At 36.9% G+C, this 19,400-nt stretch overlaps 1 long non-coding RNA gene across 5 annotated transcripts in view; it reads left to right on the forward strand.

Annotated features, from left to right (window-relative positions):
- Positions 1 to 12,416, forward strand: part of LOC127525665 (uncharacterized) — a 94,102-nt gene extending 81,686 nt beyond the window's left edge. For 4 of the 5 annotated variants that reach the window (XR_007933401.1, XR_007933397.1, XR_007933398.1 and 1 more), the window contains 3 exons: positions 1,816 to 1,969; positions 2,048 to 2,190; positions 11,108 to 12,416. This is a non-coding gene — a long non-coding RNA (uncharacterized LOC127525665). The remainder of the gene's footprint in view (positions 1 to 1,815; positions 1,970 to 2,047; positions 2,191 to 11,107) is intronic. The other variant, XR_007933399.1, reaches the window with a different exon arrangement.
- Positions 12,417 to 19,400: the final 6,984 nt, after the last annotated feature.

A 19,400-nucleotide genomic window follows, 5' to 3' on the forward strand; every position in this document is an offset into this window, starting at 1 on the left:
AGGTAGTCACTTAGCTAAGATTTTACATTGGATTGGTTTACTTTTCAATTTGTCATTCATAGAAGCCTGTGGTCATGGTTCGTGGGACAAAACAATTAAGAAAACTGAGGAGGAAAGTAATTGATGCTCCACAACTTTTTCATTTTATAATAACCTCATGTGTTGGCACTGATAAAATGACAAATATCATTTGCATGGTAACTGGAGCTAACAAACCAAGTTCAAGGCTGTTTCAAATGTAAATTTTAAAAGTGTATATTTGCTAAAAATTTATTTTGTCAATATTTTGGAGCATGCTATGTTCTGTTTATATGCATATAGATGGCCTCAAAGCTATGATACACATGAACTAAAAGACACAAAACTCTCATTTTGATTAAGCAATTTCACAAAAGCACATAAACTAGACAAAATAAGCCTGAGGAAGGTCGATTGACTGAAACTATGCTACATAAAGTTTGAATAGTGTGTAGGATTTATATATTTTTACAAGTTTGAAATATGCATTTTATATGAAATTTAGTCACATGATACTTCAGAAATCATTCTAATATGCTGATCATTAATGTTGAAAACAGTTGTGCTGCTTAATATTTTTTTTTTTTGTGGAAACGGATAATTTTTTCTTTCAGGATTCTTTAATGAATAGAAGGTTCAAAACAACAGCATTTATATGAAATAGAAGTCTTTAAAGAGGTGGTTGATTATGATTTCACTTTTTTAACTTTAGTTAGTGTGTAATGTTGCTGTTTGAGCATAAACAACATCTGCAAAGTTTCGACACTCAAAGTTCAATGCAAAGGGAGATATTTTCTTTTAAAGAATTCTTTGTTTAAGGACTACAACAAACGGCTGGTAGGGACTACAACAAGCTTCTTCCCGGGTTGGTGACATCACTAACCCTAAAATTTACATAAACCCTGCCCCCGGGAACACGCAACAGAGGGGGTGAGGCCATGTTGGGCTGCTTTAGAGAAGAGGAAGAGTTGTTGTTACTATGCCATCATTTTACGCAGGACTGCTTCACAAACGAGGGTCAATTCAGCGCTGGATTTGCACAAAAGATTAACATGACGGCACATGCTGGTCGATGAGTTGAATCAACTCTACAGCATCTACATAAATTTATCCGCTAACCATTCAGAAATGTCCAGATGCATTCTAAAAGTTGTAACTTCTTCCCGAGTCTCTCCATCAGTATCCGACTCCAGTTTGAACAATGTAAGGCTGTACACCGTTACTGACAATAGTCATTTTGGCTGTGTGAGATTCTCCAGCTTTGTTGTTGTTGAGAAACCGAAGCGCGAGCTGTTAAAGCTCCGCCCTCTTCTGGAAGGTGGCAGGGAGCAGCAGCTCATTTGCATTTAAAGGGACACACACAAAAACGATGTGTTTTTGGTCACACCCAAATAAGGGCAAATTTGACAAGCTATAATAAATGATCTGTGGGGTATTTTGAGCTGAAACTTCACAGACACATTCTGGGGACACCAGAGACTTATATTACATCTTGTGAAAAGGGCATTATAGGACCCCTTTAACATTAACTTGATAATGTATTTACTGTCACTGCCATTGCCTTTAAAATTACTTTTGATAAATAGGCTTAAAGTCTTAGATGAAAAGCTGCACAGAAGGAAAAAATAAGAACTTGTTGCTTTAAATAGGTGTATAAATGATGGGCATTTTGTCACTTAGCAACCATTCCCACCAAGTATATAAACCATCTGGGTCAATCTTTATTAACACAGCGCTGCAAAAGTGCACGTCCCTCATAATATGTTTATCTCAGTGTTGTGTTTTTCCTCTCCATAGGTGAGATGGCAGCTGCCAGAGTGCTCCAATTTGCAGAACTATACATTCTGTCTCTTTTAAAAATCCGTGGAGTTTTTTCCTCTAATGATTGTTTGGAGAAGACAAAAACATCAGTACCCCAGGAAACAGCGATACCGCCGGCTACAATTCCTCAGTGAGTCTCACTTCAGTCTCAAAGCTAATGCCAAAGGAAAATCTATCCACCCCATTAAGGCTAAACCATTTCTTCCAGCCTTTCCTAAACTTATTCATCAGCATCACTACATGTTCCCCACTGAATTCAATCAAGCTGTTCATGATGAGGCTACCAGACTGTTGGAATATCTGTGGGACATGTGCAGCCAGAATCATGAATGCAATATGTTGATGGATGAGGTGATTCAGTGCTTTTTTCATTCTTCTAACTATTGTGACACAATGATTGGTGAGAATGTATGCAAGGAGGAAGGGTGATTTGATTTGACCCAAATGTCATTATCATGCACACATCACCAACATGTGCATAATATCATAGTCCTTTTGTAAATGCAATTCACATGCCACACTTTTGTTGTAATAAATTACACATATATTTCAGGAATAATCTACACATTCCTAGAGTATCAAATAGAATTTTGCTTCCATATCCAATACATAGCAAATGCGCATCAGAAGGCATTTTTGATATAAGCCGAATAATTTGAATCAACACTTTTTTGAAATCGTCTTTAGACACCAGCTTTAGAAATGTCTTAAAAAAATCACAGGTTTGAAATGTACAGATGGCAAACACCAAAAAAAGCACATCTGTCTGCACATAAACATTTTCTTCATTCGATGTCTATGAAATACAGTAGTCAACATTTGAAGTGGATCAAAACCTTTCATCAAAGTTGTCCAACGTTGTGGACAACTTAGTTCTTAGGATAACTATGATGAACTTGTTTTGATCCACTTCAAATGTTGACTACTATATTTTACAGACCCTGCTCTTTCAGGCGACTGTAGCTGTGACAATTGCAAACAGACAGTGGTGAAAAGAGCATAGCCACTTCAACATAATTATTACCAAGGATTCGTTCAAATGGAAATGTGTTGATGATCTCACCAAGCACTTACCTGTGTAAATCAGACCTTCAGAAAAGGTGTGCGGTAAATTTGGTAGGGATTGCAATCCACACAATGAGCTTCTCTGTCTGTATCAATTAAGTCAATCAAGTCTGAAATGACATTACTCAAAATGTCTTGTGTCTCTTGATGGCTTGAAGAGGCCATGAAACCTGGTGTGTAAGTACCTGAAACATCCTGTGGTTTCAGCAGCGGCATCCATTTGATCACTGTGGCTCAGTGGTTTGTTTTAGTTGAAGAGATGCTGATTATAGAAACTAGAGAGACTATTTAGATCCTGAAGTGGAAAAATGGCTTGTTTAAAAGCTAAAACCAAGATGATTTTTTTTTTTTTTTTTTACATCTTTTTATGCTGTTATTGGTAACCAAGGGAGATGATGTTCATTTATACGGCAGGCTAAATTAGGCTTCTTTCAGATTTGTCAAGAGTTAGATAATTAGTGTTTATTTTTTATGTGGTTGATGGTAACGTGATGAAAGCACTGGTGAAATAGGGGGTGAAATAAGACGAATGTTGTCTCTGAAGTCACAAAGTTCAATCTACCCAGAGTTCTCTTCTGTCTGAAATTACAGGCTTTGGTCCACTCAGTCAATGTTCCGGTAAAAAAATCAGTTATTGGAATGGGCAAAAAGAAGTGATAAGACTGACGACAGTCTATGACGTTGTCATCTTCTAGGAATGGTATTAAAACATGGTGAAAAGAACTTTTTTTTCTCTTTTCATTTCTGAAGAAAATCTGAGTGGTGCCTCAGGATGGTTGCTAAACTCCTAGTTTATCCAAACATAGAAATTAATTTACTCACCCTCATGTCATTCCAATGACTGACTTTCTTCTAGGGAACGCAAAATTATTTATTTTAAATAATTTGGATTAGGAGGGTTTTGTCCTTACAATGAAAATCATTGGGGTCCAAAACAATGTTGTTAAAGGATTAGTTCATGCATATGGTTAAATGTGGATTAACACTGCAAGGACGATCAGCTGTCCTTCCTGTCTCCCTGTACCAATGTCTTGACTTAGGCATCTTACATTATGGACATTGCAGTCCTCATGCCTCCCTGGAGCATGACTATCGCATGTTCACGCAGGTGAGCAGAGACCCTGGGCATCTTTCTTCTGGTGTTTATCAGAGTCAGTAGAAAAGTCTCTTTAGTGTCTTAAGTTATTTGAACCTTAATTGTCTACTACCTGTAAACTGTTAGTGTCTTAAAGGATTTGTTCACTTTCAAATGAAAATTACCTCAAGCTTTACTCACCCTCAAACCATCCTAGGTGTATATGACTTTCTTCTTTCTGAAGAACACAATTGGAGGTATATTAATAAATATCCTGACGCATCTGAACTTTATAATGGCAGTGAGCGGGATCAACGAATATGAGCTGAAGAAACATAAACATATTCCACACGGCTCAGCGGGGGAAATAAAGGCCTTCTGAAGCAAAGCGATGCATTTGTGTAAAAAATATCCATATTTAACAAGTTATGAAGTAAAATATCTAGCTTCCGCCAGAACACCTTCCGTATTAAACTTAAGAAAAAAGTTTAAAACTCTAGCATTTCAAAAAGCTTACGCTATGTCCTACACCTTTCCTATTCAACTTACAGAAAAAGCTTAACTGACGCTTAGCCAGTTCTGTTTTTTTCCGTAATTTGAATACAGAAGGCGGTCTGGCGGAAGCTAGAAAGTTTACTTCATAACTTGTTAAATATGGATTTTTTTTTTTTTTTACACAAACACATTGATTCGCTTCAGAAGGCCTTTATTAACCCCCCAGAGCCGTGTGGAGTACACGTTTATGATGGATGGAAGCACTTTCTTCAGCTTATACTCGTTGATCCCGCTCAATCCCGCTATAAAGCTCGGATGCGTCATATACATCTAAGATGGCTTGAGGGTGAGTAAAGCTTGGGCTAATTTTCATTTGAAAGTGAACTAATCCTTTAAGGACTGTTCCACATGAGCACAATAATTGTGTTCCACAGAAGAAAGAAAGGTTTGGAATAACATGAGGGTAGGTAAATTATGATTATGGTTATCATTTTAAACTAGTTTCTTTATTCTTCTTAGTTTGGTTTTCCTTGTTTCCTAATTCCCTGTGGTTTTCCTTGTTAATTTCCTGATTAATTACACCTGTGTCCCATTTAGTTCCCTTGTTTGCTTCTCTGTATATGTACTCCCTAATTTGTTCATTTCACTGTCCGGTATCATCTTTAGTTGTGGTTGTTTGCTATTAGTCCGTGTGATCTCCTGAGTGTTCCCGTTTAGATTTATTAAAGACTGCTTTTGTTGTTTACTCCTTCGTCGTGCGCTTTCATCACAGCCATACACGTGACAAAACTGTCCCTTTAAAGTGGTTTCCTAAAGGGGTAGTTCACCCAAAAATGAAAATGATCCCATGATTTACTCACCCTCAAGCCATCGGTGTATATGACTATCTTCTTTCAGACAAACACAATCGGAGATATATTTAAAAATATCCTTAGTCCTCCGAGGTTTATAAGGGTTGTGAATGGGTGGCCGCATTTTAAAACAACAAAAAAAATCAAAGTAATCAAAGTAATCCATATGACTCCAAGGGGTTAATAAAGGCCTTCTGAAGCGAATCGATGTGTTTTTGTAAAAAAAAAAATAAAAAAAAATCCATATTTAAAATTTTATAAATTCAAATAACTAGTTTCTGGTGGATGACAGTACACATACTGCGCAAGTCGACTTGTGCCAAATGAGTAAACCCCTGAGGCGATGTATGACGTAGGATGTAGGAGTATCGTAAGCTTAGAGTAGATGCTCTCACGGTTCAAACAAAAAGGGCTGTGCAACAAATTTTAGCTCCTCTTCTCTTATATCGAAATCCTCTGATATTTCTCTTTAAAAATTCTTTCACTTCTAATTCGTGACCGGTGTTTTGTTTTGCTCTATCCTCTGCGCCTCCGTGTTCGACATTGAGACATTGCGTCGTGTCAAAGGTTGCTCTTCCGCCCAAATCGACTTGCGCAGTATGCGTATGGCGTTACGCCAGAAGCTAGTTATTTGAATTTATGAAGTTTAAAATATGGATATTGTTCTTACAAAAACACATCCCTTCACTTCAAAAGGCTTTTATTAACCTTCTGAAGCCGTATGGATTTCTTTGATTATGGATGGATGCATTTTTTTTAGCCACCCATTCACAACCATTATAAACCATCAGGATTTTTTAAAAAATATATCTCAGATTGTGTTCGTCTGAAAGAAGATAGTCATATACATCTAGGATGGCTTGAGGGTGAGTAAATCATGGGAACATTTTCATTTTTGGGTGAACTATCCCTTTAATGGCCCAAGTATCTGTTATTTTTGTCCTTATGACTTGGATCCCTCCTTCAGGGATTTTTTTTGTTTTACCTGTTTTATCATCCACCAGACGAAAATCATAAATTTAGAAAAGTAATCAAATCCCTAACTCTAATTATGAGCTATAGTAATAGTGATGTTTGCTGTAGTGCGCACCATGAATAATACATCAGACTTCGGAGCCTAATTTTTCCTATTAAATACAGAACTTGAATATCATTATTCATAGAAGTAATATGCATATTTAATGAATATCCTAATGAAATAGCTTTTTATAATAATTGCAATAAAGTGCCAGCCCGTGTGGAATGTTCCTCGTCCATATTGAAATGGTGACAAGGACAGAAGAACTATTAAGTTAAACATTGTTGTATTTCTGAGACAAAATGTGCTTCTCTATTAACATCAAAAACTGTATAATGCATTAAAATTGTGCACGTACTTTAAACGTATACCTCTAAAAGAAGAGTGTGCTTGTCTGCAGGAGATTTTGTTACTCTTGAGCAGAGCCTTTGCTTGTTTTTATATATATATTATCACAGTAAGGAATCTTCTAATAGAAATACCTCCTGTCATTTGACTACAGTTCAGCGAGCTCATAATGGACAGTGTGGTTGAGAGAGATGCAAACTGTGGACCTGAAGCTGGTAACCATGCCAACGTTTTCTTTTTCATAAGCCCCACAGTTAAACAACCCAATCTCATTTTAAAATAATATAATAAAGAATTAATAATGCAGTGTTTGTTATATGGTTCCGCTTGTTTTCTCTCAACTACAGAACATGTAATGAGTAAAACAATGTGTCATTTGGAATAAAACATTTAAGTTCAGATGTAGCAGGCTCAACTATAGTTTGCATAATACACATTACAATTTTCATATACAGTGGGTACGGAAAGTATTCAGACCCCCTTAAATTTTTCACTCTTTGTTATATTGCAGCCATTTGCTAAAATCATTTAAGTTCATTTTTTTTTCCCTCATTAATGTACACACAGCACCCCATATTGACAGAAAAACACAGAATTGTTGACATTTTTGCAGATTTATTAAAAAAGAACAACTGAAATATCACATGGTCCTAAGTATTCAGACCCTTTGCTCAGTATTTAGTAGAAGCACCCGTTTGATCTAATACAGCCATGAGTCTTTTTGGGAAAGATGCAACAAGTTTTTCACACCTGGATTTGGGGATCCTCTGCCATTCCTCCTTGCAGATCCTCTCCAGTTCTGTCAGGTTGGATGGTAAACGTTGGTGGACAGCCATTTTTAGGTCTCTCCAGAGATGCTCAATTGGGTTTAAGTCAGGGCTCTGGCTGGGCCATTCAAGAACAGTTGTGAAGCCATTCCTTCGTTATTTTAGCTGTGTGCTTAGGGTCATTGTCTTGTTGGAAGGTAAACCTTCGGCCCAGTCTGAGGTCCTGAGCGCTCTGGAGAAGGTTTTCGTCCAGGATATCTCTGTACTTGGCCGCATTCATCTTTCCCTCGATTGCAACCGGTCGTCCTGTCCCTACAGCTGAAAAACACCCCCACAGCATGATGCTGCCACCACCATGCTTCACTGTTGGGACTGTATTGGACAGGTGATGAGCAGTGCCTGGTTTTCTCCACACATACCGCTTAGAATTAAGGCCAAAAAGTTCTATCTTGGTCTCATCAGACTAGAGAATCTTATTTCTCACCATCTTAGCAAACTCCATGCAGGCTTTCATGTGTCTTGCACTGAGGAGAGGCTTCCGTCGGGCCACTCTGCCATAAAGCCCCGATTGGTGGAGGGCTGCAGTGATGGTTGACTTTCTACAACTTTCTCCCATCTCCATCTCTGGAGCTCAGCCACAGTGATCTTTGGGTTCTTCTTTACCTCTCTCACCAAGGCTCTTCTCCCCCGATAGCTCAGTTTGGCCAGACGGACAGCTCTAGGAAGGGTTCTGGTCGCCCCAAACGTCTTGCATTTAAGGATTATGGAGGCCACTGTGCTCTTAAGAACTTTAAGTGCAGCAGAATTTTTTTTTGTAACCTTGGCCAGATCTGTGCCTTGCCACAGTTCTGTCTCTGAGCTCTTCAGGCAGTTCCTTTGACCTCATAATTCTCATTTGCTCTGACATGCACTGTGAGCTGTAAGGTCTTATATAGACAGGTGTGTGGCTTTCCTAATCAAGTCCAATCAGTATAATCAAACACAGCTGGACTCAAATGAAGGTGTAGAACCATCTCAAGGATGATCAGAAGAAATGGACAGCACCTGAGTTAGTGTCACAGCAAAGGGTCTGAATACTTAGGACCATGTGATATTTCAGTTTTTCTTTTTTAATAAATCTGCAAAAATGTCAACAATTCTGTGTTTTTCTGTCAATATGGGGTGCTTTGTGTACATTAATGAGGAAAAAAAAATGAATTTAAATTATTTTAGCAAATGGCTGCAATATAACAAAGAGTGAAAAATTTAAGGGGGTCTGAATACTTTCCGTACCCACTGTATATAGATAAAGGCACAAGCCATGGATGGCTTAGCAGGTTTTATTACACCCAACACTTTGTGTATAAAACCTGCTCTCTGGAATACACATCGTGGATTTGCGGCGTTCAGATGCCCTAAAATTCGCATGGTAACACTGTATATAGTATCAGCCTGATTTTTGTGTCAGCAGGAACAATGCACATACGAAAAAACATGACAAACGTGTCTATCCACACTCACTGCCAATGGAGTGTACTTTGAATGGCTTGCACGCTCAATTGTGCGCACTCTAGTGTTGTCACGGTACCAAAATTCCAGTAGTCGGTACCAATACCAGTAAAATTTTACAGTTCTTGGTACCAATTTCGGTACCACAGGAAAATCTGTTGGAACTATTTTACTATTTTATTTAACTAGCCTATTTTTAAAAACATATTAAATATGATGGTAATCATACATAGGCCTATAAATATTAGGAGCGTGTGTGTGTGTATATATACCTCAATGAAATACATTTTGAAATATAAAAAAATAAATAAACAAATGCTCAAACATCCATTTTGAAACAGACGTGCGTTTTTATTTTAGCAATTCCTTCAGTGAAACGACACACTACAGCCTGTAAAACTATGAAATAAATATCAGTAAATAATGGTAACATAAATAATAAGAAAGTTAAGTATACATTCGTTTTTTATTTCCACACAAAGATGCGTCATATAGCCTACCGCTCTGCTCTTTGAGAGGGATGTGGGACACGAGCAGGAAAGAGACCATTTCTCTTTAAAGGGTTAGTTCACCCAAAAATGAAAATAATGTCATTTATTACTCACCCTCATGCCGTTCCACACCCATAAGACCTTTGTTAATCTTCAGAACACAAATTGAGATATTTTTGTTGAAATCCAATGGCTCCGTGAGGCCTACATAGGGAGCAATGACATTTCCTCTCTCAAGATCCATAAAGGTACTAAAAACATATTTAAATCAGTTCATGTGAGCACAGTGGTTCAATATTAATATTATAAAGCGACAAGAATATTTTGATGCGCCAAAAAAAACTAAATAACGACTTATTTAGTGATGGCCGATTTCAAAACACTGCTTCAGGAAGCTTCGAAGCGTTATGAATCAGCGTGTAAAGAATGTGAATATAATAGGCCTAATTAAAAGCGGACCAAAGGAAGAAACGTTTATAATCCCCTGCGTGAGTGAAGATTTGGGAAAAGAAACAGAGATGCCGTGATCAGTGGAAAAACTAATGGAATATTGTTAAATTCTCTGCTAATCGGGTGACCAGATCGCGATTTGCAAAACAGAATACAAAGCCGACAAAGCTTAAATGTATGGACCAAAATTAACCAAAATGTTTCCATGGCTGCGATGTCACATTTAATTGCTAACCTATTAGCCTATTTCTTCTGTAAACAAAGCTTTGTGCTTCACTCGTGTCATATTCACGTAAAATACTGGCACAGCCCTATCAGTGGGTACCGAATATACCCGGATACTCAGCATTCCCGGTACTACAGAAATGCTGGTATCGTCACATTTTCAAAATTTCAGTACCGACTTGGTACCGAAGTACCGGTACTTTTGACAACACTAGCGCACTCAAAAATATATAGTCCAGTCATGAAACTCTTCCGAGCAGTTGATTGGTTCAATTACAGACAATGGGTTGTCCAGTCGTTCCGTTTTGTTCTATCTGTGTAACCTATTTCTTCCTGACTTCGAATCAGATTAGTTCATTGCAACGCACCATGGGATTTCGCTTGCCCTCCACCTTCCCCGGCACCACCTGCCTAGATCTGCTTAGGGGGGTTCTCCCTATGTTTCCTTGCAGCAGCCTATATTCACTTCAATGTTTTCATGTGCATTTTAGATGTATTTTCACTCATCCAGCAGATCTAGTCCGCCAAGACCAAACCTATTTACATTCCATGTATATTAATAAACGCTGTTTAAATTCATTCGAGAGTTGTCATGATTGAATTAAGTATAGGTACTCTGGCCTTTAATATTACTGTAATATTAATGCAGTGCTCGCTATTTCATTTTTTTTTGTACATTGGAACTAACTATTTTAAACTTTAATATAGCCTACAGGTAAAACAATGTCCACAAATGAGCTGCTAATGCGAGCATGTGTGAACCAAGCAGTTGATTTGAATAAGGGGACGAAATGAAAGTCTTTTTTTTTTTATATATAGTTCCTCATGGTTTATGTAAAAAGGTGAGGTGATTAAGACTATTCACTGTATTTGCTTTAGACATGTAAAACATCCAGGTTTCTCACCATTGGGTGCTTTAATAATAGAATTGCATATACATTACATCATTGCATGATTTCCTACACAAACTAGTGAATTGTTTTTGTTTATTTCAGTACATTCCTGTTGTCTCTCAACAACACTCTACCATCACATGCAGAAGGCAGCACAATACCGCTAATTTGCGTCCTATTGGCTCCTCTTCTAATGCACTGGCTGCACTTTCCATCATGGACTTCCATGCTGCAGTACGGCTTGTCTTCAACGAGCCCAAAAGGGCCCACGTCACACCTCTCTTCATCTCTCTGCACCCTCCTACTTCCACTCACTCTTACGAGTTTACATCCCTAGCAGAACGCCTGCGGTCGGTAAATGAGTGACGGCTGATGGTACCATCACAGAAAGGCACAAAATCACTCTCCAGAACGTTTTCGTTCACTGTTCCTTACTGGTGGAACGATCTCCTTGCCTTCATCTAGAATGCAGAATTAGGGGACAGCTGAAAACAGCTCATCTTTAAAAACCATCATCATAAAAAAATCTATGCTTTTACTTTCCTTTAATCCCTCCCTACTCTAAGCAAAGTCTGAAACTTTGTATTTATAACTTTGTACACTTCTTGTATTCCTCATTTGCTTTGGATAAAAGCACCTGCAAATTGAATAAATGTAAATGTTTTTTTTAAACAGTTCACTGAAATGAACTGTCTTGGTTTTATTTTACAGTAATGACCGACTGAACATTATTCAATACAGTGATTAATACACTAGCTTAGTGCTTTATTATAATTGCAGAAGACATAAATTATCCTTCAGGATTTGGTGCACAGATACTGAGGTCAGCAGAGACATAGTTTGTCAAATCTGCCACATAAACTAAGCTATTCAACATTCATTCCACAATTGCAAACAAAATTACCTCTTAATCATTGCTAATGACTAGTATTCAATAGTTAGACAAAACAAAACAAAAAAAAAAAAAAAACCACTCTTGTTGCATAAATGGTTCGCCTATGAACTTCCATTCATATGCATACTCAGACATCACTTTTGTTGAGGTATGTTGATGTGGACTCTGTAAACACAATACAATAGCAAAGTATTTTTCATTCCGAGGTCTTTCTTTTCTCCAAAGGGCACCTGATTAACAGGAACTCTTACTGATCCTAAGCTATTATGCAGTCCCACTTTCACTTTAGAGACATGTTTTTGTATGTGATTTAAATTTTTTTTTTTTTTTTCTCAATGTCATTCACATGTATAATAATAGCACATGCATATATTGTTGTATTTCATGCATTCTGCTTAAATGTATGCAAGCTCATAGTCATCTGTTTTCTTTTGACTGATCAGAATCAGTAGTAATGAACCCTTGTATTTGTTCCTCTCACTCTCTGTCCACAACAAAGCTGATTTGCTTCAGGCATCGCTACTCTTTGCTTGTTATTTTTCCATTTACATTTGCTGCAGGAGTGTTTCTTGAAATTTAACATAAAAGGACAGCTCAGAATCTTAAGAATGGAAATCAATACCGTACACAACAAGAGAAGGTCTGCATCCCGTGGTGTGTACCTGGTTATCCACAGACGTCTTTGATGTTATTTTTAGGTGCTATATACAAAAATAGCAGATTGAAACTAGGTGTGTAAAAGTACACGTATTCGTACCGAACCGTTTTGGGTACAGGACTTCTGGTACGGTGCACATGTGTACAGAATGCATACATTGCAACATAAGGTCTCCTGTTTGGGAACACTTTGGTTTCCCGGTGAATTACGACAATGGACAAAAGCAGGTGGATAAGACGAATGCAGTAGTCTACAAGACAAACACATCTCTGTAGCCTATAACCACCGTTAACCACCAATAATCGCAATAAGCTCTGCGTTTTGTTACTTTTGATAAGAAACAAAGTGTCATCTTTCAAATTCTGTCCATTTTAACACGAAATTCAAACAGAGAATCCCGTTTTGACGCTCTTTAAAGTGGCACAACATAAGCGCAGTTCAAGCGGCAGCACGGAGCGCGAGTGAACGCGATCATCTCTTTATCTTTAATACTAGTTACAGAATAAACATGAATGAACATCTGAAGGTATGTTGAAAGATACAGTACAACTTACTGAAACGTATAATATCTCGTGTAATCGCTCAATCAGTGTTTACTGTAGTATTAACTATAGTGAACTGATAAACTGTAATAAATAATGTAGTATACTTTAGTTTTTACTACAATAAATTGTAGTGTATTGTAGTATAATATACCCTATAGTTGTAGAAAACTTAGTACAGTATTGGGTAAAGTAATTTGTTTATATTACTATAGTTGTTATATTATCACAGCAACTATAGAATTACCACAACAAATAAATCAAGTACTTTACTATAGTATGGTTCAAAAACACTATAGTATTTTACTATAGTACGTATCAAAGAACCGTCAGTTTTGTGTACCGTTACACCCCTAATTGAAACTATTTGTAATTGATTCTGTAGTTCCTTCAATGAGCTAAAAAAATGCATTTCTTTTTTTTGTTGGATTTTAGCAGCAGGCGATATTCACTCTAATGTGAGACTCATGATCTGTTTTGTAAAAGCAATCAGTGGACCTGTGACAAATACTGCAGTTGAGATGTTCAATCTGCACTCTCTCATTATAGGTTTTTTCTCAACTGTTGCAAATACTAAGCTGTGAACCACAGCTTTGCTGGCTGTCTTGCAGCTGAATTTCCCCCCTAAAGCGACAGTGAAATAATTGCAAGGAGCTTCTTGCAGCAGCTTAGGTTTTTTATAAGGACTGTGATCTCTACAGCTGTTGTTCTCCAGATGGGTCACTCACATACTTGGGACTGAATCCACAGGCTTTCAGTTAGCAGCCCAGACCCTTAATCATCGTGAACACCACACCCCATTTAAAAACACGAGGCAGCTGTACTGGCTCCATTTACCTGTAGCGCTGCAAGAAAAATGTCTATCTGCTGTAATGAGGTGGTTAAGCTGGTTTTGTTTGTCATAAAACTATTACTGGAAAGAGCTGGCAGGACATCTGAGTTCCCATTCAAGGACATGTCAAAATGCAAATCATGTGCCCGATTGAAATTCTTTTCTCATTGCTCCATGAGAGAAAGAGTTTCACAGTTTGTGATGAAAAAGGCAATTTTCATACGTTCTTCATTTTAATGTGCAATCTTATTCTCGTCCAACATCATAATGTCTTATCTGTATTCATTTTTCTCAAAGAAACTATCCAAAACATGTGAGAAGCTTTCAAGTGTTGGGATTTAAGATTAATGCAGGACTTGTGAACCCGGTTTAATTAAAACTTGACGTACAGCTCGCCACCGGGACGTTTTCTTAATTAATCTAGCAGGAAAAGCTGCAAAATTGCATCTCTTGATAGCATTGTGCCCTGACTCCGAGAACACATGGGGCCGTGTGCTCCATCCACTTGGTTCAGAATGCTGAGATATGACACACAACAACACATCCGGATGAGCTGGAACAGAACGTCAGGTTTGCATCATTCAGCCTTTTATTAATCTTCCGCTCCGGGCCTGCTGATATTGGACATATGTTCCTTTCAGCCGAGCGATGTTAAAATTATCATACATCATGTGCTCTCAGATGCACCCTTGTTTTGTGACTTTTGCTCACATATGCTTCATAGGCTTTGACATTCATTAAGTCCTATTTACTAAATCTGAAAAGCTTTTTGCTCTCTGGGTTTTAGCTGTGGAGATGTGCCTAGAATGAATAAAACACACTTAGGACATTGATTTGGTTACACTGTTGTTTGCACTTCAATTTCCCTCACTTAACCCAGGGAGATATTTCATTTAAATTGTCTCTCGTCCCCTATCCAGCTATGTAATGTTTTAAACTGATTATATAGGAGATGACTCAGTGGCTGATGCAGTCTTTTGGTTGGATGGAATTCAGTGCGAACTTGCATAATCGCACAGCTTGTATTCAATTGCATGAGAAAAGAGGACAGAATAATATAGCAATAACAGAAAATTAATCATAAATCTTTTAGCATGCCCTGCAGATTCGGAAAATTACCACGCATTCAATAACAGGAGAATCACCTTATGTACAGTCTATTCTGTCTTTATTCTAGAAGAGCTTAAATGTGCACAGTGTTTTCTTCATATATAATTATAGGTTCTGTATGCAATGCACTTATTTTTTTTCTTTGAATGCCAGGCATAAAATGGCTCTACTACCTGAATGATATCAATGAAAAAAATATGTCCCATCACAACCAGTATTCTTTTAGAATGATTTACTATTGTATTATTTTTTATTATTTTTAATTAGCTTTTATTTTTATATTTTTGGTTTTCATTTTCATTTTATTTAGTAAATTTGTTATGTGCTTTGTCATTTTTTTTGAGTTTTATATTTCTATTTAGCTTTATTTTTATTTCAGTTGTAATCATTTTTCAATTAACATTTAATATATTTTGTTTTATTTCAGCTTTATCTCATTAACCTAAAACCATTTTTTAATATTTTAAAAATTAACATGAACAATTAAAAATGTTTATACTGATTTTGTCAGTTATCAATATCAACACATATCTTAAAGGGTTAGTTCACCCAAAAATGAAAATTCTGTCATTAATTACTCACCTTCATGTCGTTCCACACCCGTAAGACCTTCATTCATCTTTGAAACACAAATTAAGATATTTTTGATAAAATCCGATGACTCAGTGAGGCCTCTATTGCCAGCAAGGTAATTAACACTTTCAGATGCCCAGAAAGCTACTAAAGACGTATTTAAAACAGTTCATGTGACTACAGTGTTATGAAGCAACAACAATACTTTTTGTGTGCCAAATAAATAAATAATAACTTTGTGACAATATCTAGTGATGGGTGATTTCAAAACACTGCTTCATGAAGCTTCAAAGCTTTATGAATCTTTTGTTTTGATTCAAGGGTTCAGAGCGTGTTTCAAACTGCCAAAGTCACGCCCCCCAGTGGTGAACCACTGAAATTTCGAAACACTTATGACGTAACAAAGACTCGTTTACTGAAATCATGTGACTTTGGCACTCTGAATCACTGATTCGAAACAAAAAAGGTTCATGAAGCAGTGTTTTGAAATCGGCCATCACTAGATATTGTCATAAAGTCGTTATTTTGTTTTTTTTTGGCGCACAAAAAGTTTTCTCGTCGCTTCATAACATTAAGGTTGAACCATTGTAGTCACGTGAACAGTTTTAGATATGTCTTTAGTAGCTTTCTTAGCCTTGAAAGTGTTAATTGTTTTGCTGGCAATGCAGGCCTCACTGAGCCATCGGATTTCATCAAAAATATCTTAATTTGTGTTCTGAAGATGAACGAAGGTCTTTCGGGTTTGGAACGACATGACGGTAAGTAATTAATGGCAGAATTTTCATTTTTGGGTGAACTAACCCTTTAACATCACATCTTTCTCTGTGACATCTTGGCTTTACAAAAAAAAAAAAAAAAAAGTAAAAGTAAATAAAAAAAAAAAAAATAAAAAAAATTCAGCCAATCACAAAACATTCTCTGCTTCACCGCCTTTGACGTGAGGTTTGCTGATCTGTTTAGGAGACATGATGTCTTATTGAGGACGAATATGTGGTGGAAATGAGCACAGTATAGCTGTAATCTCTTACAGCACCTTTAATAGCTTATTAATAGCTCTAATTAAAAAAACAAACACATTCACAATTAATTAGAAACTGAGGACTGTGGCTTAATGATATGTAACATTTCCATTGCAAAATCATGAATTGCATTAATGGAGCTTGCCTCAAACTGCTTCACAAGTCTCTTATCAAAACTCGGTGCGAAATAGGAGTCATATTTCAGCGTATGAAATGTTTATTACAATATTGACTTTCTTGGCCTACCAGCGTATACTGATGGATGGATTTGAGGCAGCCAACATGAATCTGGTATAGGGCTTTGCACAGACATTTTGGGGGGCAGGTGCTCAAGTGAGAAAAAGGACATCTCTCACATAATTAATTAAAAAATAATACATAAAAATAAGTTAGTTATGTATTGTAGAACACCTTTAAATATACTTATTTCTTTCTTTAAATAAATAAATATGTCCTTTGTTGGCATTATGCTGGAATTGGCAAATGAGCAAAATCAATGTTGCGCATTACTGACAGAAATGACTATTTATTAGTACTATTATTATACTATTATTATTTAGATGCATTTACACTGCAAGTTGCAGGAATAATGTTATGAAATAAGTGTTTCAAATGTACAATTTTGAATATAAAAAATATGAAATGATACTTTTCTATATGATACTTTGATACTTTAATATGTGAGTCAAAGCATCATTCATTCACTGATTCTTTCAAACCGGCTGATTCATTCATGAACGAAACATTGTGTTGCAGGGAGACGCAACTGTTTTGCTTTGTTCAGAACTATTTTTGTTAATGAAATAGAGCAAAATTAATATCTACTTATTGTTTATTCAACTGTTGTATGAAAATGAAAAAATAATTAAAATTACGTTCGCAATCGTGCTGATATTCGGGAAAACAGCACTGTTGCTCATTGTAACACAGTTCGTATATACGGGAAGAAGGAGGCGGGAACCGGCGAACATTCAACATAAATTTAATATTAAATAAACAAAGAACAAAACGAAAGTAATGCCGGCAGACCCTCACGGACTCGCAGCTGATGCTCGTTATCACTCGCGTCACCGGCCTCGCGCCGTTCCCTCATGGCTCTCGCCCGCCCTGCTCGTCACACTCATGTGATATTGGTTAACTATATATAAACATAAAGGACAAAATCTCATACAGGGAAAATTCATATCTTGAAACTTAAAGGCATTTTTTTATTACTTTGGGTGGCATTTTCGACCCTGCACAATACTATTTTACATCAGCCTTAAAAGATTAGTTCACTTTCAAATGAAAATTTCTTGATAATTTAATGTCATCCAAGATGTTGTCAGTCAAAAAGAAATTAAGGTTTTTGAGGAAAACATCCCAGGATTCTTCTCCATATAGTGGACTTCACTGGGGTACAACGGGTTGAAGGTCCAGATTGCAGTTTCAGTGCAGCTTCAAAGGGCTCTACACGATCCCAGACGAGGAATAAGGGTCTTGTATAGCGAAAAGATCAAATCATTTTCTTACAAAAATATAAAAAATTATATACTTTTTAACCACAAATGCTCATCTTTCACTAGCTCTCTTCTTCTTCTTCTTCTTGTAGAATTCCAGCAGTGTAGATGTGTATTACTGCTCTCCACAGGTCAAAGTTTGAACTAATTCTTATATACTTGTATAATATAGTATAGTATAAGAATGTTTAAGAAGAAGAGAGCTAATGCAAGATGAGCATTTGTGGTTAAAAAGTATATAATTTTTTTTTTTTTTTTTTTAGAAAATGACAGATGACAGATAAGATCCTTATTCCTCGGCTGGGATCGTGTAGAGCCCTTTGAAGCTGCACTGAAACTGCAGTTTGGACATTCAACCCGTTGGTAACTGTTGAAGTCCACTATGGACAAAAATCCTCAGATGTTTTTCTCAAAAACCATAATTTCTTTTCAACTGAAGAAAGAAAGACATGAACATCTTGGATGACATGGGGGTGAGTAAATTATCAAGCAATTTTAATTTGAAAGTGAACTAATCCTTTAATGTAGCGCTACTACTGCCTAGTTAGGCTGCTATATTTAAATATTGTAATAGTGGTTAAATTTGACAGCAGTTACAAACAATGTGAAGCTTAGGGTAAACACTGGGTTAACTGACTGTCACCAGTGCTGCTCCGCTCGATTTGTGTGGTGGCTTTGATGTGGGACGTAGACGAGTGGAAGAACAGGCCAAGGGCTCATGCGGTCTCGCAGAATTAGATCTTAATGCAGTTTTCAGGCACACACTTAATTGAGAATTGATGCCATGAGCCAAATTTAAACAAAAGCTAAAATATAAAATAAAAATAAAAAAATGCACTTATGACTTAAAAAAGGGCTCTCATCTAGTCAGAGACCAAAAGGGCAGGTGCTTGAGCACCACTTGGGGTCTGTCTGTGCCTGCTATCAATAGTAAATTAACAAGCCTGACTTGCCACAAGGAAAGAAAGCTAATAAAGCCTGTCCATAGATTTGACTGTTTGCTAAAGTGAAGAATTTCTCGGGTACAGACAGGTGAAGAGAGGAAATTGGTGTGAAGTTCACCATCCTCTATACTAGCACTGGAAATAAGACTCCTGTGGTGCCTAGGTATTGCACAACCCAGAAGCTTATATCAATGTGTGACTGACAGATTGGCTACATACAAAACTATCTAACACGTATTTTACCTGTTTACCCACCATCTCCCATGAATTCACAGTTCAGAGAGCACAGAGAATATATCCTTTCTGTCAGAAATGACACAGTA

Source organism: Ctenopharyngodon idella, chromosome 2, assembly GCF_019924925.1.
Source record: "Ctenopharyngodon idella isolate HZGC_01 chromosome 2, HZGC01, whole genome shotgun sequence".
NCBI classification, from domain to species: domain Eukaryota; kingdom Metazoa; phylum Chordata; class Actinopteri; order Cypriniformes; family Xenocyprididae; genus Ctenopharyngodon; species Ctenopharyngodon idella.